Raw genomic sequence first — 25,611 nt, 5'->3', positions numbered from 1 at the left:
CTAAGCTGCACCCAGACCCGGGACCCATAGAAACCGTGATGTTTGCAGGTTGGAGTGATTCTGAGGCAGCAAGAGAGAGCGAATACACGGTTGTTGGCGTGTCTTCCTCACAAATCTTGTTGGTCACATTAGGTGGCGTTTATGAAGGTGCAGGGAAATGCTGGGCATGACAGAGGGACAAAGAAGGACGTGAGCAGAGGCCGTGTCATCTCAGACTTTGGAGCCAGACTGCTGGGGCGTGTTTCCAGGCTCTGCCACTTCCTAGCTGTGTGACTTCGGGCCAGTCGCTTCCTCTCCCTGTGCTTCAGATTCCTCTCTGGCATGGAGATCACGTGTCCGCAAAGAGGATACACATCACCTCTGGTGAGCACCCCAGTGCCCTTGCCCTCTCTCCCTCCTCTTACCCAGTGTCCAATCACAACCAAAGGAGAACCCACGAGCAATCGTCACAGCTCAATGCAGGGAGCATGTGGCAGGCGTGGCCCTAGGTGCTTTCTGGAAAGCTCCTCCTCCCTCTGATGTCATGAGAAAAGCACTGAGGGACTGACCCAGGGTCACCACGGCAGGACAGGGACATTCCTATGGCCGGAAAGATGGCCACCGACAGAGAGAAAGGAGGTGGAGGCCAGGGCCTGCGTGCGGATGTGAGCTGTGGGGTGAGAAGGGGTTTCTGACTGTGTCCCACCCTGGAGTGCTCAGGGAGGTATGTTTGGGGGCGTTCTGCCTCCGTGGCCACCAGGGACACGAGCTGGAGAGAACCAGGTGGCCTCTGGCAGGTGGGTATATGGGTGCTCACTGTGAAACTGATTCAATGTTACTGCTTGTCTGAAAACTTTCATAATAAGATGTTGGAAATTATTTACCATGGGGGAGATGGAAGGAAAATAAAAGCAGGATGGAACAAAAATGAGAGAGAAAGAACAAAAATGAGAGAGAGAGAGAGAGAGAGAGAGAGAGAGAGAGAGAGAGAGAGAGAGGAATGGGTGGGAGATGGGGTGGAGTGAGAATGAGCAGAGAGAGGTTACAGAGACCATCCATGGACTCAGGACTTTCACACAATTCAGAGCAACTAAGTCCCTTGGATGTCACCTAGGCCATCCTTCTTGCCTTCCCGACGAGGAAACCTCTGTTGGCTCAAGGTCACCCAGGCAGGACAGGGGCATCTCTGCAGTCACAGCCCCAGCTGCCTCATGTTCTGGATTCAAAACAACCCAGGACTTTCCCCAAGGCATCCTCCTCATACAGAGTCCTCTGAGACTCTGACTCAGCCCGATGGGGAAGGCGAGGCAGGGGAGGCAGAGGAGTTGGGGCGGCCCCCACAGGAGGAGGGGTGCTGGCCACAGGGATGGCCCACCCTGTTCTGAACAGGCCTGACGTGTGGAACCCCCACCGTGTGCCCCTTGCAGAAGCACTTACCAGATGGCCTCTCCAGAAGGGCTCAAGTCAGTTTTCATCATAGTGTCACATTTCAGCCCATCATTTTCTCAGCACCCCTGCCCCACCGAGAGGCACTGTGATGAAAATGAGCCAGTGTGGCCCCAGCCGGCTTGGCTCAGTGTATAGAGCATCAGCCTGTCGGCGGAAGGGTCCCAGGTTCGATTCCAGTCCAGGATATACATCTCGGTTGCGGGCTCGCGGCCATGGCATGCGGGAGGCAACCAATTGATGCGTCTCTCCCACATCGGTGTTCCTCTCTGTCTCTCCCTCTCCCTTCCACTCTCTCTACTAGTAAAAATCCATGGAAAAAAATATCCTCAGGTGAGGCTAAAAAAACACAAGAAACAACAACAAAAGAGAAGGAACCAGTGAGACATAGAGCGCAGCACTAGCGTCCTGGACACACCTGGCTCAGCTCGGCTCCGTCTCCTGTCAGCTGGGGACATAGGCCATGGTGCTTGCATTACAGCCCTGGGTGCTCTCACCTGGGAAACGGTGAAGTGCCTCACCAGGCATTTGGAAAAGGAACTAAGATAATATACATGACAGGCTTACTGCAGTGTCTTGCATGTAGAAACATATGGTGATAAGTAATGTTGCTGCATTTGTTGTGCTTCTGTGTTGTTTATTTTATTTATTAACTAGAGGACCGGTGCATGAAAATTCATGCACTGGAAGGGGGGGTCCCTCAGCCCAGCCTGCCCCCTCTCACATTCTGGGAGCCCTCAGGGGTGGGAGGCGACCCGGCGTTCAGGAAAAGGCGACTTCCCATCACACCTCTGCTGCTGCCACTGCCGGCAGCACAAGCCTCAGCCGGCCCTGGTTACCTGAGCCTTGGACGGCTCTGTGTGGCTGGGCAGCCACCATCTGAGGCTTGCCTGTGCTTCGGGCCGGCCCTGAGTGGCTAGGGGCCTGAGGGGACTGGGGACTCTGGAGGCTGGCACACGGAGCAGCTGGGCCCGCCTGGGGGCAGGCCCGGCCTTGCTGCATGCCTGCTGCCCTGGCGGGGCTGAGGGGACTGGGCGCTGCCATCTTGTGACTGTGGTTGCCACCATCTTTGAGGGCGGGGCAGTCAATTAGCATATTTTCTCCATACTGACTGTGGGCGCTGCCATCTTTGTGATGGTGTGAGAGTCAATTAGCATATTCCCTCTCTATTAGATAGGATTCTTAAGACTCACCCACTTTCATAAGAGTAAAATCCCCTCTGAATCTCAGTTTCCTTCTCTGGAAAACAAGATGAGGAACTCCCACTTCAGAGGTGGTTGTGCAACTTGGGATTCATGATGCCAATTGCCGGCTCATGGCCAGAGAGGGCCCAGAGTGGCAGCCATAGCAGCAGGCCTCCCTGACACCCGGGCAGACATCACCCGTCACACTTGGTTGCTGCATTCTTGTCAGTGCCCGAGTGGAGGTGAAGGTGGAGACGAATTCTATTTCCCATCCTTGGTGGGTACTCAATGAATATGCATTCCCACCACCCTTTTTAGCATCTTTCCTTCCCAAGGAACTAACCTCAGATGCCGACCTGGTTTGGGGAATGTTAACTTGGAAGATGCTGCACTGAAATGGTTATGTTCCATGAGGGATATAGGTCTCCAACACCAAGCGGATAATGACCCCTCCCGTCTAGAAACACTTGGGTTTCCCAGGAAAGCATTCTAGTTAGAGAAGGGCCCGCAGAGGGCCGGGTTCCAGGAGGGTAGGCCTGGGGATTGCGGTGCCAGGAGCCCCGAGTCTCCCATCCAAAATCAGCAGCTGACGTTTCTTCAAAGCTTTATACCTTGGCCTTTACATTTTTAAATACATTTTGAAAATGAAAGCACACCAGGAGGAATAACTCCATTAGCTATTTCAGTTATTTATTAATTATATTATTAGGAACTGAGAGATGGCTTTGAAAGCCCTGAGTATACCAAGGATTGAGGAAAACTAGGAGGAATGGGATTAGTTCGGAAAACAAAAATTGACTGTAAAATTCTAGAACAGTGCTGAACTTGAACGTAGGCAGAACTGAGTTCACATTCAAGCCAGACCATAATGAGCTGTGTGACCTTGGGCAAGTCCCTCCAATCCCTTTGAGCCCCAAATTTCTTCTACGTAAAATGGGGATAATAATATTCATTTTTAAAAATTATCATTATTAAGGCTCGGTTCTTATTTTAAGGTCCACTATCAAAGGAGATCATGGACAGGAAGGTACATGAATTTCCCCCTAGAGAGTTATGAGAGAAATCCAACTCGAACTAGCTGAAGCTGTATAAAGGCACATATTGGCTCATGGAATTAAAAACCAGAGACGAAGTGGCTTCATCTGGATCCAGGAGATAAAACCCTGTTTTTCTGGCTGTCTCACCATCTCTCATCTCTGCTTCCCTCCAGGCCGACCTACTGTTCTTCTGCTGCCTATACTTTCTTCCATGTGGCCAGAGAAGATGGCCACTGCCTGCAATGAATAAGCGTCCTCCTAGCTTATCTCCAGGGCTAAAGAGAGCGGACACCCTCCTAACCCCACCCACCATCCCCATGGCAATTCCAGGGAAAGTTCTAAATGGCGCTGCTTTGATCATGGGTCCCCCATGGACCCCTCACTATTGTTGGTCAACGCTCCAGTCTGAGTTACTTTGCCTGCCCCCTAACTAGGGGCGGTGGGATGGATGGAGTTTATGAATGGCAGCCCCAGGAGGCCTTCATGCCGGGGGGAGGGGCAGGGGCAGGAGTAAAAGTTCTGGACAATCAAACCCAGAGCTGGCCAGGCTGGGACTCTGTTTGCTGAAGGCCCGAGTTGCCGCATGAGAGAGACAATGTCAGAGGAGCTGGGGCTGCCCACGGCCCTGCGCAGTGGAGGACTGATAGATGCTGCCTCTGCGGCTTGTCCTGTTCCGAATGCCCCGCAGGTTCAGCCCCTGGTGAGGCCGAGAAATCCCAGCCTCCCGAGCCCCGTTCTCCCCGCGCCGACACTGGCTTCCCAGCCTCCCTTGCAGCTAAGGCGCCCGCAGGTGACCCGGGTCCAGCAATCAGACTCGCCCCGGGGGAGACCTGGGTGAGGACGTGAGGAAAGAGGCTCCGCTCGGTCCGCGAGGGTGGCTGCAGGCGCGCAGTTCAGGGTGAAAATCTTGGTGCAGAAATGCCCTAGCGGAGCAGCAGGGGCGGTGGCCTTTGCCCCTCCAGCCGTTTCTGTGGCCGTTTCGGGCATTGATCCTGGAAGCTTAGCCTCGAGCCAAGCCCGCCAGTCCCTCAAGCAATTCCGTGAGTTCATTTCCTTTCATGAAGCTCCTTTCACCCTAGCCGGTTTGGCTCAGTGGTTCAGAGTCAACCTATGAACCAGGAGGTCAGGGTTGATTCCAGGTCAAGGGCATATGCCCGGGTTGTGGGCTGATCCCCAGAAGGGGCGTGCAATCTCATAATTGATGTTTCTCTCCCTCTCCCTTTTCCGCTCCCTCTAAAATCAATTATATATAAAGCTCCTTTTCTGCTTAAGTCAGAGTGTGTTTCTGTTACTTGCAAGGAAAAGCCCTGATTAGTAGATATTCTAATCCTCCCGGGCAGGGACGGGTGGGAGAGGTCCCCTGAGGGACAGTGTTCCCCACTTGCCTGGGAAGGCCCAATGGGGACTGAAAGGCCGGAACTTAAGGCAGGCCAGAGCAATGCTGTCCAATCGCCGGCTAGCCCAGCATCAGCCCCAGGACCCTGTACCAAGTTCCTAGGGCGAGGACGGCTGACAGGAAGTCAGATGGAAAAGCAGTATGAGCGCACACGGATGTCCACGGATGACCTAGCATTATTTATTTATTTGTTGTTATTGAAGCAAATCCACATCACACACATTAGCCATTTTAAAAATGCACAATTCAGTGGCACTCAGCACATTCACAATCTTGTGCAACCATCATCTCTATCTAATTCCAAAACATTGTCACCACCCCTCACAGGAGACCCCGTACCCATTAGGCAGTCACTCCCCATCTCCCCCACCCCCCAGTCCCTAGCAACCAGTAGTATGCTTTCTTTCTCTTTGGATTTACCTATTCTGGTTCTTTCATATAAACGGAACCATATGATATGTGACATTTTGTGTCTGGCTTCTGTCACTTAGCATAATGTCTTTGCTCCATGTTCAGCCTGCATCTATACTTCGTTTTTCATGGTTGAATAATGCTCCATTGTGTGGGTATACCGCTTTTTGCTCACCCACTCATCATGGATGGGTGAATAGTGCTGTTAGCCAAGAAAGGGAGGGCAGGACTCTTGTATCTAGTGGGGCAGCGTTAGTGACCCAGCAACCGGTTCAGCCTGGCGCACAGACACTGACGGAATCTGGGAGCTTCCAGGTGAATCCTGGGCTGATCAGAGGACACGGGGCAACTGCCAGGAGGGGGAGAAATGGTCTCTGTGGTGGCTGAGGAGCACAGGGGAGATTCTCTGGGGACTTGGAAGGAGGAACGGTGGGCCCGAAGGGGGAATTCTCAGTCATTGCGCCAGAGACCAGTACAGCATCCTCATTCAAGTACAGCGCTGGAGGCAACAGGGCAGGTCTTGAATCCTGACTCGCACTGGCCAGCCACGGAACAACGAGGCCACTATTTCATCTTCCCAGGTCTCCGTTCCTCTTTTGTAAGGGGCTGATAGCCACCCACCCTTCCCAAGGTTACTGTTCGCTAATGGAAGTAAAACACAATAACGGGCACCTGATACTTCCTTACCCTAAGGCCGTGTTACTCTTATTATTGTGGTTCGGTTAGTGTTACTGTAGCTCTGTTTTCTGTTGCACCTGATGTAGGTCTAGACCACAGTGGTCGGCAAACTCATTCGTCAACAGAGCCAAGTATCAACAGTACAACGACTGAAATTTCTTTGAGAGCCAAATTTTTTAAACTTAAACTATATAGGTAGGTACATTGTTGTTAACTTAATTAGGGTACTACTAAGCTGGCCTTCGCTAAAAACTCAAGGGGTCAAAGAGCCGCATGTGGCTCGAGAGCCGGAGTTTGCCGACCACTGGTCTAGGGTGTTAGCATGGTGTAGTAGATGTGCGTTAGTCCATAAACCTGGGAGTGCACAGATGTCTTTCTTCACTTTTCCACACCTGAGCTAGATTTCTTTATTGGCTCTCCATTCCCTTCGAGGATGGAAACGTATCAGTCCATCTGGGATTTCCCGCCTCTCCCCAGGGTGGCAGCGAGCCCTGGAGGGGACTCACACTGAACCCAGTCCTAGGGAGCGGTCTCCTCACCCCCTCACAGGCATCTGTCTGGTCGTGGTCATTGTATGAGTCAGGGTTCAGCTGGAGAAACAGGAGCAGTGGGCTATAGTAAGGGATGTATAGCCAGCAATTGGTTTCTGCAGTGGCGGGAGCTGGCTAGGCAAGTTGGAATCTGCAGGACGGGTTGTGAGGAAGGCTGACCCTGGTCCACAGGTGGAATTCCTTCTTCAGCAGCGCTTCCGTTCTGCTCCTAAAGCCTTCCCACTGATGGACTGGGACGCACCCAGGTGATCTCTTTCTCTTACCGAAACTGATCATAGAGACTGATCCCAGCCTCAGAATACCTTCACAGCTGCATCTAATGTTTGAGTAGCTGGGGACTCCAGCCTACCCGTAAAATTGGCCACCACAATCATCGACCCTCAGCCACCTCCTGGGCTTTCTCAGGCCAGTCCTCCCCCAACACCACAACCCAGCACAGTGTGGGGCCAGGAAGCCTGGACTTGAATCTTGCTCTGCCATTAGTGGCCGTGGCACATTGGACAGATTCTTAACCTCCCTAAACCAGACCATGAAATGGGGGTGATAATAGTACCTACCTCCTGTGGTTGTTGTGAGGATCAAATGGGCAAGAACTTGCAAAAAGTGCTTAGGACAGCGGCTGACAGAAATATTCTCTCTGCTCCTGCCCCCACCCCGTGCTGCATGCAGGAACGCTGGGTGGGCTGCTCTCAGATCTCCAACCTTGCGCAGGTTGTGTTATTTCCCTGCCCCAGCACATCACAGGGCCAGCCAAGTGGCTGGGAGAAAAGGAGCTAAGCACGTGGGCAGCCCAGCCCAAACGGGTCCTGACAGTGCACGCGCGCCCCCCAGAGGACATAGGGAGAAATACTAGGAAAGAATCACTTAGGACCCTGGCAGCTTTGCTGGGAAACAGAGGGTAACACGAAGGGACGACGTTTTCTTCTCCCTCTTCCTTCCAAAGATACCTGGGAAGGTACTTCCTGGGCCGCCACCCGCTCCAAAAAGAGGAGGAGGCCCAGCAGGTCTTTGCACAGCGGACAGGCGCCAACCGCCGACTCGCCTCCAGAGGGCGCGCCTGAGCTGCCGCCGCGCTCGCGGGCGGTGCCGGCGGGGACGGGGGACGTGTCCGCGCCCTGCGAGTTCTTGGAAACCCCGAGGAAAGCAGGGCACTTCCGGTAACGCACTGGGTGGGAGTGCCAAGAGTTTGTGATTCATGGCGTTTCTGTGGCTGTGACTTCATTGCCTGCCAGCCCGGGGGGCAGCGGTCATGGGACCCGTCTCGGTTCCCAGGAGGGCTGTGGCTGAGTTTCTTGGAGCCAGGCTGCGGAGCTTCTGCCCTCCCTCTAGTCCCTGCAGAAGCAGGACCTTAGATCCGATCGTGCCTTAGTTTCCTCTGTTGTCGCCCAGGGAGCTCTAATTAGCCTCTGCAGACCCCTCTGCGATGCCTGACTGGAGGCAGCCCTTGTCAGTACGCAGGGTCCCATGGGCACAGGACCTGCTGTTCAGTGACCCAGGGATCACCCGGCTTTGGCCTCTCTGCTAATGAGGCTTAATTTATGTCCAGGTGACTGACACTGGCCAGAGAAGGCTGGAGGGAAAGGGGGGTTTTAAGATAAAAAGTGACACCTTGCGGGGCTGTGTTAAAATGCTCCCTCCCCCGCCTCCCCCATCCTCCACTACCTCTCCAGCCAGGGTTTTAGACCACGCTGGTGCCCTCAGATCCCAGCCCTGCCTGGGAGGTCAGGTCAAGAGGTAGTTCCTATCCCCTACCCTCTAGTTCATCAGGACCTCATGCAGATCAGACCCCACAGGCCCCTCTGTGCTTGAAGAGAGGCAGGCTGGGGTCAGGGAAGGAGCTTGCGTTTTGAAAAGGAGCAGACTTGGGACCAGGGCTGGAATCTTGCTTCTGCTAATAACAGCATGACCCTGCTTCGTTCATAAGTTCTATGAGCCTCAGTTTTCTCATCTGTAAGATGGGCATCATAATACCTACCCTCCTCTTAGGATTAAAGAAGATGTATGTGCAGTGCCTAGTACAGAACCTGACATATAGCACACAGCCAATAAATGTTTGTTGCATAAATGAATCATTTATTCATCTATAAATATTTAATTTAGAATAGATATTTGTTTATATATAAATTAAGTAACCAATTAATATTGTAGATAAGTAGAATGTCAACATTATAGACCCAAAGACCTGGGAGCACCCCAGAAATCAGGGCCCCCCCAGGGGGGGCATATACAGGAGGCAACCAATAGATAGATGGATGTGTCTCTCTCACCTGGATGTTTCTCTCTCTCTCCCCCCTCCTCCCTCCCTTCCATCTGTCTGTTTCCCTTTTCCCTCACTTCTACTCTCTTTAGAAATCACGGGAAAAAATATCCTCAGGTGAGGATTTAAAAAAAAATTTTTAAAGTCACATACTCAAGGGTCAAGGCTTAGTAAATACAATAATTTTACTGTTTCACAAATGATTTTTCCACATTGATAGTATTTAACAGTACTTTTGAAAAAAATCCTCATTCGAGGACATGTTTATTGATTTTAGAGAGAAAGGAAGGGAGAGAGGTAGAGGAGCATTGATGTGAGAGAGAAAAATTGATCGATTGCTTTGTGCGTGCCCCAACCAGGGATCAAACCTGCCACCTAGGTATGTCCCCTAACAGGGAATCCAACCCACAGTCTTTTTGAGCCATTTGGCCAGGGCTATTTAACAGTATTTTTACGTTTTTATTTTTCAATTACAGTTTGCATTCAATATTACTTTGAATTAGCTTCAGGTGTACAGCATAGTGGTTAGACAATCATATACTTTATAAAGTGATCCCCCCAATAATTCCAGTGCCCACCTGGTACTATACATAGTTATTACAATATTATTGACTCTATTCCCTATGCTGAACTTTACATCCCCGTGACTATTTTGTCATTACCAGTTTGTACTTCTTAATCCTTCACCTTTTTCAGCCAATCCCCTCTCCCCTCCTATCTGGCACCCATCAGTCTATTTTCTGTGTTATGAATCTGTTTTAATTGTGTTTGTTCATTTATTTTGTCCTTTAGATTCCACATATAAGTGAAATCATATGATATTTGTCTTTCTCTGTCTGACTTATTTCACTGAGCATAATACCCTCTAGGTCCGTCCATCCATGCTGTTGCAAATAGTAGGTAAGACTTTATTCTTTTTTATGGCCAAGCAATATTCCATTGTATATATGTACCACCACTTTTTTATTCACTTGGGTTGTATCCATATCTCAGCTATTGTAAATAATACTGTAATGAACACAGGGAGGGAATCATCAAGAATGTTCGTAAGTAAAGCAAGCTTTTCAAAACAATTGTGAGTGCCTAGTGGTGAGGCATCAAACGACTGCCTACCTGTATGGTTTGATTCTTGTTAAGGTGCCAGCAGTGTTACTCAACACTGCTTTTGCATTATTGCGCATGTCAACCAAGTTTTTACAAAGCAGACACGTAGGGTGATCATGCTTTTGACCTCTTGGACTCCTTGAAAGACCTTGGGGACCACTCTTTGAGAAATGCTGTCTACAGGGTGAAGCCCGAACTTCTTGGCATGGCCCAGACGGTTCTCTATGACCTGCCCTGCCCGTCTGTCATACCATTGCATCCCCACTCAAGTTCATGCTTTACCTGGAAAGGGTGGCTCATCCTGTGGGAAGAGACCTGCCTCTAGAACCCAAACCAAGCTGCCCAGGGCCTGATATTCTCCAGGAGCAGGAAGCAAAGTGACGTTGTTTCTGGCTTCGAATCTCTGGGCCTTTGCTTTGAGCTGCTCACTCTGAACATATGCTCTGACCTCGGGGACTGCCTAGAACTCACTTTCCTTTCTGGTGAGTTCCTATGCATTCCCCAAAGTCTAGCTCAACTGTCACCTCCTCTGTGAAGCCTTCCAGTCTATACCCAGAGTACTTTGTACAAACCTCATTCATTGACCTTAATGCATGTAGAGGGTCACGGGGCCTGATCAACAACTCAGAATCCCCAAGCTGAAACCTGGACGTGGTTTGTTAAATCATTTGGTTTTAAAACCTGCCCTGAATGGACAGGAGGCTATTTATAGTCTCTTTTTTTTTTTTCCTACTTCCTGGGAATACTCATACATTTCACTGCAGCAATAAATGTGTTTCATTCCCATGTGGAGTGCTGTGAGAACAATGGTACATGCCCCATATTATCTTTCTAAAATCTGATAAATTCTGAAATCCAAGACCCATGTGACCCTCAAGGATTGTGGACTTGTATTCCTTTCCCTTGAATATGCCCATTTTTTCCTGCTTAACCGATACCCGTGAGGAGGGGGTACCGTGCCCTAAACACCTCTGTATTCCCAGATTCCAGCAGGGCAGTTGGAATGCAGGGAGCAGATTGGAGCTCAGAATTTTAGGGTAGTGTTCAGGTTACACTGACAGATTAAACATATGTATCCAAATTCGCTCCTTCCTGAAACCAGTAAACCTTCTGGAGAGGGATATTTGACAAACACAGTCAACCCACAATGTTGAGCAAACAGGATGGGAAACCACAGCCACGGAGAACGACAGGGTCACTGCTCCGTCAGGCCTGGGAAGCTGAGTCCCAGGCAGCCAGGGAAAGGCTGAGCAGGAACCGGAATTTGCATGCAGACTCGGCCAAAGACAAAGAGCCTGGCAGCCCAGGGCCCCTGGGAGGGAGGGGGCAGCGGTGCTAAAATAAGAACCACTGGGCGAGCTATTTAAGAAGCACACGTATCCTCGATCCCTTCTCCCACCCCACGCTCCCCACACTCCCCTGCACTGCTCCTCCCTGCACAGGGAGCGGGCTGGAAGATTGTTCCCAGGAAGGGTGAAGGGGGAAGCAGAACTCCTGTGGTCAGGACGCAGAGCACAGCTGAGGGCATAGGGACAAAGCAAGCATGTGTGTTTTCATGCTGATGGTGGGAACACCACACCTCCACTCCTCCAACCCTCTCCCCTCAGCTTGGTTCCTGGGACTCTGGCACCCAAACCCTACCTTCCAGGGCGGGGGTTGGAGGATGTCTGGCTCAAAGGAAAGATTGAAAAGTGCTGCCATCCTGGGTTCCCCAACAAATAGGCCCCCGGGCAACCCTATTTGGAAGCTCCGAGTGGACAGTCCCCCAGGCGCTAAAGCTTCCAATGAGCTTTTAGTTTTTCCTGGGCCATAGAGCTCAGGAGCACCTCGTACCTGAGGGAAACCTGGAACATGGAAGAGAGAGACCAAAACAACCAGGATTAAAGCAGCCAGGAGGACACACGTCCTATGCAGGAAGATTTTTTAAAAAAGCATTGTCTTCAGAGAGATAAGAAAAGAGCATTGCATCTCTAAACTGAACCGAAAACAGAATACCAAAAGAAAACATTCAAAGATTTAAAAATGAGAGATATGATCGTTGAAATAAAAATAATCGGTCAAAAAGTTGGAAGATCCAGCCGAAACCGGTTTGGCTCAGTGGATAGAGCGTCGGCCTGCGGACTGAAGGGTCCCGGGTTCGATTCCGGTCAAGGGCATGTACCTTGGTTGCGGGCACATCCCCGGTGGGGGGTGTGCAGGAGGCAGCTGATCGATGTTTCTGTCTCATCGATGAATCTAACTCTCTATCCTTCTCCCATCCTCTCTATTAAAAAAATCAATAAAATATATTAAGAACTTTCTAAAAAAAAAAAAAAACGTTGGAAGATCCAGTTGAGGAAACATCTTAACCCTTTGCACTCGCTTGCTTTTTCTCGATTCCTGCTACCGATGCTAACCGTGTCGAGTTACACTCGACATCCGAGTGCAAAAGGTTAAAAATCACAAAAAGACAATGAAATTGAAAATAGGGGGGGAAAGAAGAGTAAATGGAAGTGCAGACCAGGAGATCCAACATCAGAATAAGAGGGGTTCCAGAAGAAGAGAACAGAGGAAACAGAAGTGGAGAAATAGCTGATGAGAAACTCAAGAAGTTCTGCAGAATCTCATTCTCCAAACTGAAAGGGCCAAGTGCCCAGCGTGATGGATAAAAATAGACCCAAAGAAAGGCACCTTACTGAAATTTTAGAACGAACGCTGAGGAACAGGCGGAAGATTCTACAACATTCTATAGAGAGAACAAAGTCAGAACAGCTTCAGACTTCTCAGAGCAACACTGAGGACTATAAAATGACCCAATGATGTCAAATGTCAACGAAAATAAATCTTTACTCTAGACTTCTACGCTCACTGAAAGTATCAGAGGACTCCGAAGCCTTGACAAAAACATTTCTGACATCCAAGGTCTCAGCAAGCCATGGGAGGGCAAGCTCCACCTAAAACAAAGAGCGAGAATCACTGAGCGGAAGAGAGTGACATTCGTGGCCCAGACTCAGGGTAACCAGTTCCACCAGTTCAGAGGGCGCCCTGGGACTTGGCATGTAGACACAGGGACATAGTTGAGGCCTTACCGCCAGGATCCTAGCGCGAGGAAGGGAGGGCCCAGATGAGTGGAGCTCTGATCCTTTCCTGGACCTGCTTGCCTTGACCAGGCGCTCGTGGGGTTCCTGCTCTGCCAGGGGTGCCCTGCAGTGGTTTCAGCCCCACATGTGTTCAGCTTTTGTTGTTGTTAATGTGAATCCTCACCTGAGGGTTTTTTCCATTGATGTTCAGAGATAATGGAAGGGAGAGGGAGCAACAGAGAGAGAGAAACATCGATGTGAGAGAGACACATGGATGGATGGCCTCCTGCTTGTGCCCTGACCAGGGTTGGGGATTGAGCCTGCAACCGGGGTATGTTCCCTTGATCAGAATTGAGCCCAGGACCCTTTAGTCTGGGGGCCAACACTCTCTAATGCTCTCTCTGCTGACGCTCTATCCACTGAGCCAAACCCGCCAGGGCTAAAAGTGTTCAGCTTGACCCACGCCCAAGACCTCCTGCTGAGAGGCAAACCAGAAAACAAAAGTAAAGACAATAGGCGTCGCCCTCTCCCCATGAAGGAATGTCACCCTCCAGCCCTTTCAGACGCCCTGATAATACCACTGACTTTAGGGGAGCAGCTCTTGTAAACAGCCTGCGCCCCTGGGAGCCCCCAGTCTGTCGTCCAGTTGATTTTCTCCTGGGAGAGAAAATCTATTAATAGCAATATGGCCCCGTTCTTACAATGCTTTGAGCTTGTGCCTTGGTTATTCAGAGCCAAACAGTATGTCATTTATGGAGACGCACCTATCTGTATGCAGATGCTAAACTGGGAAGAGGTGCAAAGGAATGGACTGAAACATCAGAATAGGGCTCCCCTTGGTGAGGAGAGCGACGCTATCTTGGAGGGGCTCACGGTGGGATTTTAAAGCTACCAGAAACGGTCTTTTTTCTTAACCAATTTTTAAAAATGGCAACATATAATTATAGATTCTTATATATTGAGGATTCACTTCACAATAAAAAAATTTAAATTTAGGATAAATAAAGGCATGTTAAATGTCAACTCAGTGATATATTTGATTTGTAGGTTGATGTCTAATCCAGAAGCCCGATGCATGAAGATTCATGCAAGAATGGGCCTTCCTTTCCCTGGCTGCCAGCACCGCCTTTCTGCTCCGGCCCAGGAGATGCCTCTTTCTGCTCCGGCCCCACCTTCCCACAGTGCTCAGAGGCCCTGAGTGGCTGGGTGGTACATAATGCCTGCGTCCCACCCCCCAACCTCCCCCTGCTCAGTGCCTGCATATGCAAATTAACCCACCACCTTGAGTTAATTTGCATACTCACTCCTGATTGGCTGGTGGGTGTCGTGAAGGTGCAGCCAATTTGCATCTTTCTCTTTTATTAGTGTAGATTAGGCCAACTTGTATCACCCTGTGTCATATGCAAGCTGCCCCTCCCTTGTTGGCCCCCTCCCCATCACCTGCCTCCTGTCCTTAGGCCCTTCCCATTCCCCCTCCCCTGCTCCACTTTTTCACTTTTCCACAGTAGAGCATTTATGAGCTTCTCACACCCTCCAGATTAGTAGATCTCAAACTTTTTTTAATCTCTTTTTTATGCTTTTAAATATTATTGGAGATTTAAAAAAAAACAAAACACCTCATTATGTGAGTTGGTCTGTTGATATTTACATATTTGAAATTAAAACAGAAAATTTCAAAACACTAGAATGACAAACACACATTCTATAAGCTCTCTATCAGCCATCATGTAGCCTACGGAGAACTCCACTGGAAACTCAGGAGAGGTGGGAGTGAAAAAGGTAAATAACGCTTAGTAGCCTTGTGAGCATATTTTTGACCCCCTGAAAGGGCGTCGGGGGTCCCCAGGATTCTACTTTGCGATCCGCTGTTTAGAACAATGCCCAGCACACAGCAGCCACTCCTCCTCAAATGGGGACTTAGCTAGAAAGCCCTCTGCTAGCTGCTCCCATGATACAAAAGGAGAAAAACCCACCAAGCCCTCTCTTGACTCATTTCCCAGGTGCCCTTCTGGGCTGCTGGTCCCAGAATGTTTGTGCTCAGCCTCAGTCCATGTTTCTGGAGAAACCCTTTCAGGGCAGCAGTGCTGGTGTGGGTCCAAGGAGAGTCTACAGCCAGCGCACACTGTGGCCGGGTCCCGAGGGCTTTCGACATATTTGGGTGTTTATCACCAAGATCGGGCACTGCCTCGGAGATGCTGAGAGATGAGGACACGTGGCTCCCTTCTGGGCAGAGCCAAAGAAAGCACCAAGAGGAGATGACTAGGCCGAGAGCCACGTGACCTGGGTGGGTCCCTTTCCAAGTGCCTTTCTTCCTCTGCGGGTTGGAGGCCGAGTGCTCCCCGCGTTAGGCTACGGTCCTACGGTCAATGCAACATTTCTGGATCCTAAGCCGTTAGTCCTGAGAGGGCTGTCTGATCAGTGAGTGAACCCAGCTGAGCCACCTGTGGAACCTGGCCTGCTCTGGAGGCATTGGATCTTCTGCCCAGAAAACCCCGGGGCCCCCGGAGTCCTGGGGATAGTGGAGCCATAAAGGAAGCAAATGGGAAGGCCACTGCATGACGGAGCAGAGAACACTGAGCCCACCCTACGTGTCACTGGGACCCAATTTTGGCAAAGCCAGATGATGACAATGGAAGTCCTAGTGGTTGGCAAACTCATTAGTCAACAGAGCCAAATATCAACAGTACAACGATTGAAATTTCTTTTGAGAGCCAAATTTTTTAAACTTAAACTTCTTCTAACGCCACTTCTTCAAAATAGATTCGCCCAGGCTGTGGTATTTTGTGGAAGAGCCACACTCAAGGGGCCAAAGAGCCTCATGTGGCTCGCGAGCCATAGTTCACCGACCATGTTAAGTGGACTGCAATGAGAAGAGGTGATCTGATTAATTCCATACGTTTGTTTTGTTTGTTCAACAAACAAAAGTGCTATTGAGCAAGTGTTATTTGTCCTTTCTTGTGTGAGACCCTGAGAAAGAACACTATTATGAACAAAATGAGGTCACTGCCCTTGAGGGCTGATTTACCTTTCCAAATAATTAACTAACATTTAAATATCTGAAGATTTCCCATAAAAACCCAAATTTCCAGCATCACCTGAAAATTAGTTTGCCATTGGCATCCTGTTGCCCTCACGTGCTATGGTCACATACCCACCCTGCCTGCACCTGTGGGCATGTGGGTGTGTCGCCCTAAATGTGCAGCTGGAGGGGGAGATAGACACGTTAGTAGGTCACTGTGTTAACCTGGAACTGTTGCAGGGGCTACGGGAGCATGAGAGTGGGAAGAAGTAGAAATCAGGAAAGGTTTCACGGAGCAAGATTAATGTAGCCAATGGCCTTCAAAGAGTTCTTCACTTAGCACTTCTCTTTTTTTAAAAATATGTTTTTATTGATTTTAGAGAGAGGGGAAAAGAAGGAGGGCGGGGAAGAGAGAAAGAGAAAGAGAGAAGCATGGATCAGTTGTCTCCTGTATGCACCCTTAACCAGGTATTGAACTCAGGTTTAATTGAACCCACGACCTTTCAGTGCATTGGATGATGCTCCAAGCAACTGAGCCACACTGGCCAGGGCAGGGCAGCGTTGTTATTATTAACACCCTCCAGTTTCATCTCCTCAAGCCAGTACTCCCTTGGGCCCTTCCCATATGCTGCTCTCTCTGGGGGGAGAGGGGTTTCTTCCCCCATATCTTTCCACTAGAGGCCCGGTGCACGAAATTCGTGCATGGGGGCAGGGGGTGTCCCTCAGCCCAGCCTGCACCCTCTCCAATCTGGGACCCCAGGACTGCTGGCTCCCAACTGCTTGCCTGCCTGCCTTCCTGATTGCCCCTAACCACTTCTGCCTGCCAGCCTGATTACCCCCTAACCACTCCCATGCCAGCCTAATTGATGTCTAACTGCTCCCCTGCCAACCTGTTTGCCCCCAACTTCTCTCCTCTGCCGGCCTGGTCACCCCTAACTGCCCTCCCCTGCAGGTTTGATCGCCTCCAACTGCCCTCCCTTGCAGGCCTGGTCCCTCTCAACTGCCCTCCCTAGCAGGCCTGGTGCCTCCCAACTGCCCTCCCCTGCTGGCCATCTTGTGGTGGCCATCTTGTGTCCACATGGGGGCAGGATCTTTGACCACATGGGGCAGCCATATTGTGTGTTGGAGTGATGGTCAATCTGCATATTACTCTTTTATTAGACAGGATGGCTGGCATCTTCCTGTTATTCAGCTCTTAGCTTACTAGTAAAAGGGATCCTCTTGCCCAACCAAAGTGGCTCAGTTGGTTGAGTGTAGTGCTGTACACCTAAAGGTTGCAGGTCTCATTCCTGGTCAGGGCACATACTCAGGTTTCAATTTCAATCCCTTGTTGGGGCAGGTACATTGATGTTTCTTTTTTTTCAAATCCTCACCTGAGGATGTTTTCTCATTGATTGTTAGAGAGAGGGGGAAAGACAGAGAGAAATATCGATGTGAGCTGTGAGAGAAACACATTGATGGGTTGCCTCCTGCAGCAGGCCTGACCAGGGCCCAGGCCAGGGAGAAGCCTGCCACAAAGGTATGTGCCCTTGACCTGAATCAAACCTTGGACCATTCGGTCCACAGGCCGATGCCCTATCCATTGAGCCAAACCAGCTAGAGCTGATGTTTCTTTGTTTATCTCTCTCTTCCTTCCTCTCTCTATGCATGTCCTAGGGTGAGAATTAAAAAAAAAAAAAGTGACCCCCTCAGAGAAGAAGCCTTGCATGGTCTCCCCAAACAAATAAGCAAACAACAAAAACAAAAAAATATATATAAAAAAGGAAAAAGAAAATTAGGCACCACTCCTCCTCAATCCCATCACTGTCTTCTGATTCGCTGAGCAGCACTACCACTCTCAAATGCTCACTCTCCCTCTGCGAGCAGGCACCTGGTCTGTCTTCACTGTCATATTCCCACGTGCCCACCTACCGCAGTCCTGCCCCTTGGAGCCACCCTGCATTGGTTGGATGTGAATGAACTGTGTCTGAGGCATGACAATGGACAAAAGGGACTGTTTACAAACCCTAAATTACAGGCTGGAAAGGAAGAGGCACCAAGATGTCTAAGGCAGAGACCAGCTGACACCAGCTGAGATGGCCGCAGAGTCAAGGTGGTTTGGCAAGAAGCCAGAAGCCTCCCCACCAGTGCTAGGAGAGCCGGCACTGGATGGGCAGAGCCAGTGCCTGGAGAAGACTCCTCTCTGAGCCTCAGTTTGCTCATCCATAAAATGGGGATGATAATGATACCAACCTCATATGGAGAATTAAATAGGGAGGTTCGGTAGGAAGGTGCTGAATACATAAATATTAGCTATTTTATTTACTTTTCTTGTTTAAAGCCGGGGTGATTTATTTCTATCCCTGCGATGCCATGAATTAACAGGGAACGGGTCCCAGTGGCTCAGGGTCCTTTCCATTGCGTCTCACAAAGTGTGCTTCTCTGGGTCAAGCAGGCCTGCGCTTCAGTTGAACCCAAGTGCCTTTCTCTTTGGGTTCCTTCTTTTTCTGACCCTTGTCCTCCATACATTTCAGGGAGCTAGCTCAGCTCTTAAGGTGCTTAAATATGTCCCAATGCACGCATCAGTTCGCATCAGTTCTCTCGGCAGGAATCTTGCCCTTCAATTGTTTGCTACAATGCGGACAGCGTGCTGGGCACCCTTGGGGCCTCCTCCCAGTTTGCCATGGGAGTATTTGGGGGACGTTCTTTTTGAACAGGGCCCATTCCCATGATGGTGACAAAGCACCTGCCTCGTAGGTTTGTGTGAATGTGGCCGAAGGAGCAGCTCCATGTTTCCTGAAAGGCCTCGAGAGCGCAGAGCAGAGCCTCTGCTCTTGCCAGTTGTGTTGGTCATCCTGGCATATTACTAGAAGATGCCAGTTCCAGCCCGAAGGAATCATACAAGAGGCCCGGTGCACGAAATTCATGCATGGGGTTGTGTGTCCCTCAGCCCAGCCTGCACCCTCTCCAATCTGGGACCTCTCGAGGGATGTCCGATTGCCGGGATTGGGCCTAAACGGGTAGTCGGACATCCCTCTCACAATCCAGGACTGCTGGCTCCCAACTGCTCGCCTGCCTGCCTTCCTGATTGCCCCTAACTGCTTCTGCCTGCCAGCCTGATCACCCCTAACCACTCCCCTGCCAGCCTGTTTGCCCCTAACTGCCCTCCCCTGCAGGCCTGGTCACCCCTAACTGCCCTCGCCTGCAGGCCTGGTCCCCCCCAACTGCTCTCCCATGCAGGCCTGAGCCCCCCCCCCCCAACTGCCCTTCCCTGCAGGCCCGGTAGACCCCAACTTCCCTCCTCTACCGGCCTGGTCACCTCTAACTGCCCTCCCTTGGCAGGCTTGGTCCCTCCCAACTGCCCTTCCCTGCTGACCATCTTGTAGTGGACATCTTGTGTGTTGGAGTGATGTCAATTTACATATTACTCTTTTATTATATAGGATATATATACATATATATATTCTAAATCCTTTGTTGTCATTTCACAATCTTCACAGCATCTTTACCAAGATTGGATTTCATCTCAATGCATTTTGCACCCACACTGATCTGTGCTGTGGATCTGAGTTGGCAGAAGAAGAATTGCTGGAGAATGAGGAGAAGCCTCCATCCCTGTTGTAGTTGAGTTACCTCAGGACAGACCTGACCCAGGGATTTGTGTGCAGTGTCCTATTTGGGTTGTGATCCCAGGAAGCATCGTGGGGAAGGAAGGAAAGAGAGGAAAAGGTGCATGTATGAGCCAATTATCACTGTGGGCAACTGGAGCTCACTCCCATCGTGGGTCCTTTGAGAGGTTGTGCAGAAATACCTCAAACTGTTCTACTGAGAGGTGAGGAACACCAACACTGGCCTTCCTTGGTTAGGGGCTGCCCTGGAGGTATTCCTGGGACCCTTAGCTCTATGGCCAAGCATGCTCCTGCAGCCAGAGAGCCCTTCTGGCCGGTGTCCAAGTTAGGAAACAGGTGACGTGTGCGGAGTGTGCGAGAATTGTCTGCACAACGACTTCCACGATGGGCCAAAGGGATATTTGTGTGGCAACAGCAGCACCTGCTACTTCCTTCGGCCTTTGGGAACAGATGGGGAAATGTGAATCCCACATTTTTATTCCCCCCTTGGGAGAAGGAATGTAGTAGATTGTGTTATTATATTCACTGCCTCTCTCTTCAGGAGGATTAAACATCTCCACCCCATTGAGGGCAGGCTTGGGCATGTAACTTGCTTTGGTCCATGGAATGAGGGGATCATACAGGTATGTCCCTTCCATCATGGGGTCCCCCACCCTCCCTCCTTTCCCTCTGCCATAGACCAGCACAGGCATACCGTGGAGATAATGCAGGTTCATTGTGGACCACTGCAAAAGTGACTATCAGCATCAGGAGAGTCACACAAATTCTTTGGTTTCCCAGTGTGTACAAAAGTTATGTTTACACTATACTGAAGTCTATTAAATTTGCAAAAGCATTATGTCTAAAAATGTACATATCTTAATTGAAAATGCTTTTTTTGCTAAACATTCTAACTATCATCTGAGTCATAACTGTTTGCTGTAGGGGGTGTCGCCTCCATGTTGCTGACTGCTGACTGATCAGGGCGGTGGTGGCTAAAGGCTGAGGCGGCTGTGGCAATGTCTTAAAATAAGACAACAATGGAGTTTGCTGCATTGATTGCCTTTTCCTGTCTTGAACAATTTCTCTGTAGCGTGCAATGCTGTTTGATGGCATTTTACCATCAACTAAGTTTATGTAATACTAGAATCTGTGCACCGGGGTCCCTCAACCTGGCCTGCGGGGATCAGGCCGAAACCCGCTCTCCAACATACCCCAAGGGGTCCCGGATTGAGAGAGGGCGTTTGTCGGGTGACGCACCCCAGAATCCGGCTCCCTCCTCTCTGGTTCCAGGTGCGTTGCCCGAAAACTGCAGCTGCCAAGTCACAGCAGCTCCTGCGTTGAGCATCTGCCCCCTGGTGGTCAGTTCGCATCATAGCTACCAGCCAGTTGGCCAATCAGTTGGGTGGTCACTTAGGCTTTTATATAAATGGATTCTAAATCCTCTGTCATTTCAACAATCTTCACAGCATTTTTACCAAGAGTAGATTTCATCTCAAGAAACCATTTTCTTTCTTTTTTTTTTTTTTTTTATTCTCATCAGAGGGTATCTTTTCATTAATTTTTTAGACAGAGTGGAAGAGAGAGGGAAAGACAGAGAGAAATATCAATGTGAGAGAAACACATCGATTGGAACCTGCAACCGAGGTACATGTCCTTGACCAGAATCAAACCCGGGACCCTTCTGTCCACAGGCCGACACTCTATCCACTGAGCCAAACCAGCTTGGGCAAGAAGCCACTTTCTTTGCTCATCCATAAGAAGCACTTCCTTATCCATTACAGTTTTATCACGATATGCAGCAATTCAGTCACATCTTCAGGCTCCACTTACAATTCTAGTTCTTTTGCTATTTCTACCACATCTGTAGTTATTTCCTTCACTGAAGTCCTACAGCCCTCAAGTCATCCATGAGGTTGGGATCAACTTCTTCCAAACTGTTAATGTTGATATTTTGAACACTTTTCATGAATCACAAATGTTCTTAAAAAAAAAAAAAAAAGTATATATATTTGTATTGATTTCAGAAAGGAAGAGCAAGAGAGAGATAGAAACATCAATGGTGAGTGAGAATCATTGATTGGCTTCCTCCTGCACGCCCTCTACTGGGGATTGAGCCCACAACCCAGGCATGTGCCCTGACTGGGAATCAACTGTGACCTTCTGGTTCATAGGTTGATGCTCAAGCACTGGCCCACACTGGCCGGGCACAAATGTTCTTAATGGCATCTAGATGGTGAATCCTTTAATGTACTTTGCCCATATCTACCTATGGCAGCTATCACCTTATGAAACGTATTTCTTTTTAACCCTCACCGAGGATATTTATTCCATTGATTTTTACACATAGTGGAAGGGAGAGAGAGAGAGAGAGAGAGAGAGAGAGAGAAAGACATCGATGTGAGAGACACACATCATTTGGTTGCCTCCTGCTTGTGCCCCCACCGGGGCCTAGGCTCGAACCCGCAACTGAGGTACATGCCCTTGACGAGAATCGAGCCCAGGATCATTTTGGTCCTAGGGCCAATGCTCTAACCCAGAGGGGGGGAACGTCAGGCCCTCTGGCCATATAAGGCCGGCGAAATCATTTGGTCTGGCCCTGCCAAGGCATTAGGGGTGAATTAGTTAAATGGTTGACCAAATATAGCAGGGTAATTTTTAAGATAATTAAATGGTTGACCAAACATAGCAGGCTAATTTTTAATTTTGTATGGGCCATGAGTGATGTTATAAAAACCCAAATGGCCCTTGGCAGAAAAAAGGTTCCCCACCCCTGCCAAACCGGCCAGGGCTGAAGTGTATTTCTTTATTACTAAGACTTGAAAGTTGAAATTAATCCCCCCTTGATCCATGGGCTGCAGAATGAATGTTGTATCAGCAAGCATGAGAACAACATTAATCTCATCGTACGTCTCCCTCAGAGCTCTTGGGTGACCAGGTGCATTGTCAGTGAGCAGTAATACTTTGAAAGGAATCATTTTCCCCTGAGCAGTAGGTCTGAACAGTGGGCTTAATATATGTAGTAACCCATGATGATCTGTCTTCCAGGCTTTGTTGTTCCATTCATAGAGCACAGGAAGAGTTCTTAAGGGCTCTAGGATTTTCAAATGGTGAATGAACATTGGCTTCAACTTAAAGTCACCAACTGCATTAGCCTCCAGAAAGAGAGTCAGCCTGTCCTTTGAAACTTGAAGCCAGGCATTGACTTCTCCTCTCCAGCTGTCTAAGTTCTAGATGCCATCTTCTTCCAATATAAGGCTGCTTCACCCAATTGAAAATCTGTAGTTTAGTGTAGCCACCTCTATTCATTTTCTTAGCTAGATCTTCTGGATAACTTGACACAACTTTTACATCACTTGCTGCTTCTTCACCTTGCACTTTTATGTGATGGAGATGGTTTCTTTCCTTAAACCCCTGTTAACTCCAAACATTTCTTTTGCAGTTTCCCTCAGCATTCATAGAATTGGGGCGTTGAGGCCTTGCTCTGAATTAGACTTTGGTTTAAGAGAATGTTGTGGCTGATTGATCTTCTTTCTAGACCACTAAAACTTTCTCCACATCAGCAATAAGGTTATTTTGCTTTCCTATTTCATTTGTGTGTTCACAGGAATAGCACTTTCAATTTCCTTCAAGAACTTTCCTTTGGATTCACAACGTGGCTGTTTGGCTCAAGAGGCCTAGCTTTTGGTTTTCAACACACCTTCTTGGTTTTCAACATACCTCCCTCATTAAGCTTAATTATTTCTAGCTTTTGATTTAAAGTGAGAGGTGTGGGATTCTTCCTTTCACTTGATGCTTAGAGACCATTGTAGGCTTATTAATTTGCCTAATCTCAATATTATTGTGTCTCCAGGAATATGAAGGCCGGAATGAGGGAGAGAGACAGGCAAATGGCTGGTCATCAGAGCAGTCAGAACACACACATGGCATTTATGGATGAAGTTCACTGTCTCCTATGGGCATGGTTCAGGGTGCCTCCAAATCATTACAAAAGTAATATCAGAGAGCACTGATCACAGTTCACCATAACACATCTATCTATATAAAAGCCTAAGCGACCATTGCAACCAAACAGACGACCAAACAGGCTGCGTGGGGGGACTAGGCAGGCAGGGGGGTTAGTGAGGGATGACCAAACGACCAAGCAGCAGGTTGTGTGGGGCAACCAGGCCGCAAAGGGGATCGTGAGGGATGACAAAACAACTGAGTAGCATGCTGCGTGGGGCAACCAGGCCAGCCGGGGGGCAGTGAGGGGGCGACCAAATGACCGAACAGCAGGCTGCGTGGAGCAACCAGGCTGGCGGGATTGGGGAGGGGGAGTTGGTGGGCATCAGGTCGGCAGGCAGAGGCAGTTAGGAGTGATCAGGCCAGCTGGGGGGGAGGGGGGATAGTGAGGGGCGATCAGGCTGGCAGGCAGAGGTGGTTAGGGGTGATCAGGCTGGCAGGGGGGGTAGTTAGGGGCGTTCAGGCAGGCAGGCAGGTGAGCGGTTAGGAGCCAGCGGTCCAGGATTGTGAGAGGGATGTCCGACTGTCAGTTTAGGCCTGATCCTGGGATCCCAGATTGGAGAAGGTGCAGGCTGGGATGAGGGGACCCTCCCCCCAACCCCCCATGCATGAATTTCATGTACCAGGCCTCCAGTATACTAATAATGAGAATGTTTGAAATGTTGAGAGAATTACCATAATGTGACACAGACATGAAATGCCCAAATGCTGTTGAAAAAATGGCACCAGTACACTTCCTCAATGCAGGGTTGCCATGAACCTCCAATGTGTAAAAAACAAACAAATAAACAAAAATGACAACAAAAGAAACCCCCACAGTATCTGTGAAGCACAATAAAGCAAAGTGCAATAAAACGACATGTGTGTAATGACCAAGTCATGGACCAGCCCATCAGCCAGGTCCCAGAGTGGAGATGACATACACCAACCCACACTGGATGCATAAGCGGGAAATCTTGTGGTTGGAAGCCACTGAGGTTTTGCAAGGGTTTGCTCTTGCCTCATACCTTAGCTGACTAATAGGAGAGGTGATTTATGGGACTGGTGGTTTGAGAAGAAGAACCGTACATGGCTCAACTCAGGCTCCTTCCTTACTCGTTCTTCACATCTGCTCGACTCCGAGAGGGGTTTCTAGTGAGCTCTCTGCCATGTGGTAAGGAGCTTCTCTCTGTTGGGGGCAATCTGCCGTTTTCCTGCTCTGCCAGTAGCTTGGTAGTTGAGTTGGTCAATTCAAGAGAGGAGGCTCATAGCCCATTCATGTGGAGGCATACTCAAACTCAGGGTTTATCAGTAATAAATCAAACATTTTTATCCCCCTGCCCCCTGCCCCGTCGGTCTCTATATCGGTTCCTGACTTGATAGGGAAGAAAGGTGGTATTGAGCCCAAACTTCAGAAGTCTTTCTGCATGATTCCAAGTCTTAGGGATTGATTGGCCTTTTCCAATTTATTGGCTCTTGTCTCCCACTCATTGTGGCATTTCCCACGCCCAGCTTCATTTTGTATGTTGATATCAATAATAAATGGAAATTGTAACCTTACGTTTGTGAGCAGGTAAAGGACAAAACCACAGAGGGTTCTGACTGATAAGCACAGATTTAAGTCACAAAAGTGGGAATAGGTAAAGGTACATGTTTTCTGGAAAATCATTTCCACCTTGCCTTCAAATTTTTTCCTACTGTCTTCCTGCTTCTCTCTCTTAAAATTTTTTAAAAATCTCTATCTCCTTTGCTCCTCCCCATAAAACCTAAACTAATTGTCCTGAGAGGTCTCCCCTCCCCCCTCCCCTCTTCCCTTCCCTCCCCTCCCCTCTCCTCCCTCCCCTCCCCCTTTCCCTCCCCTCTTCTCTTCCCTTCCCCCTTCCCTTCCCTTCACCCTTCCCTTCCCTTCCCTTTTCCCT

The sequence above is a fragment of the Eptesicus fuscus genome, chromosome 7 (genome assembly GCF_027574615.1).
Source record: "Eptesicus fuscus isolate TK198812 chromosome 7, DD_ASM_mEF_20220401, whole genome shotgun sequence".
NCBI lineage: Eukaryota > Metazoa > Chordata > Mammalia > Chiroptera > Vespertilionidae > Eptesicus > Eptesicus fuscus.
Note: the sequence above shows the minus strand (reverse complement) of the source record.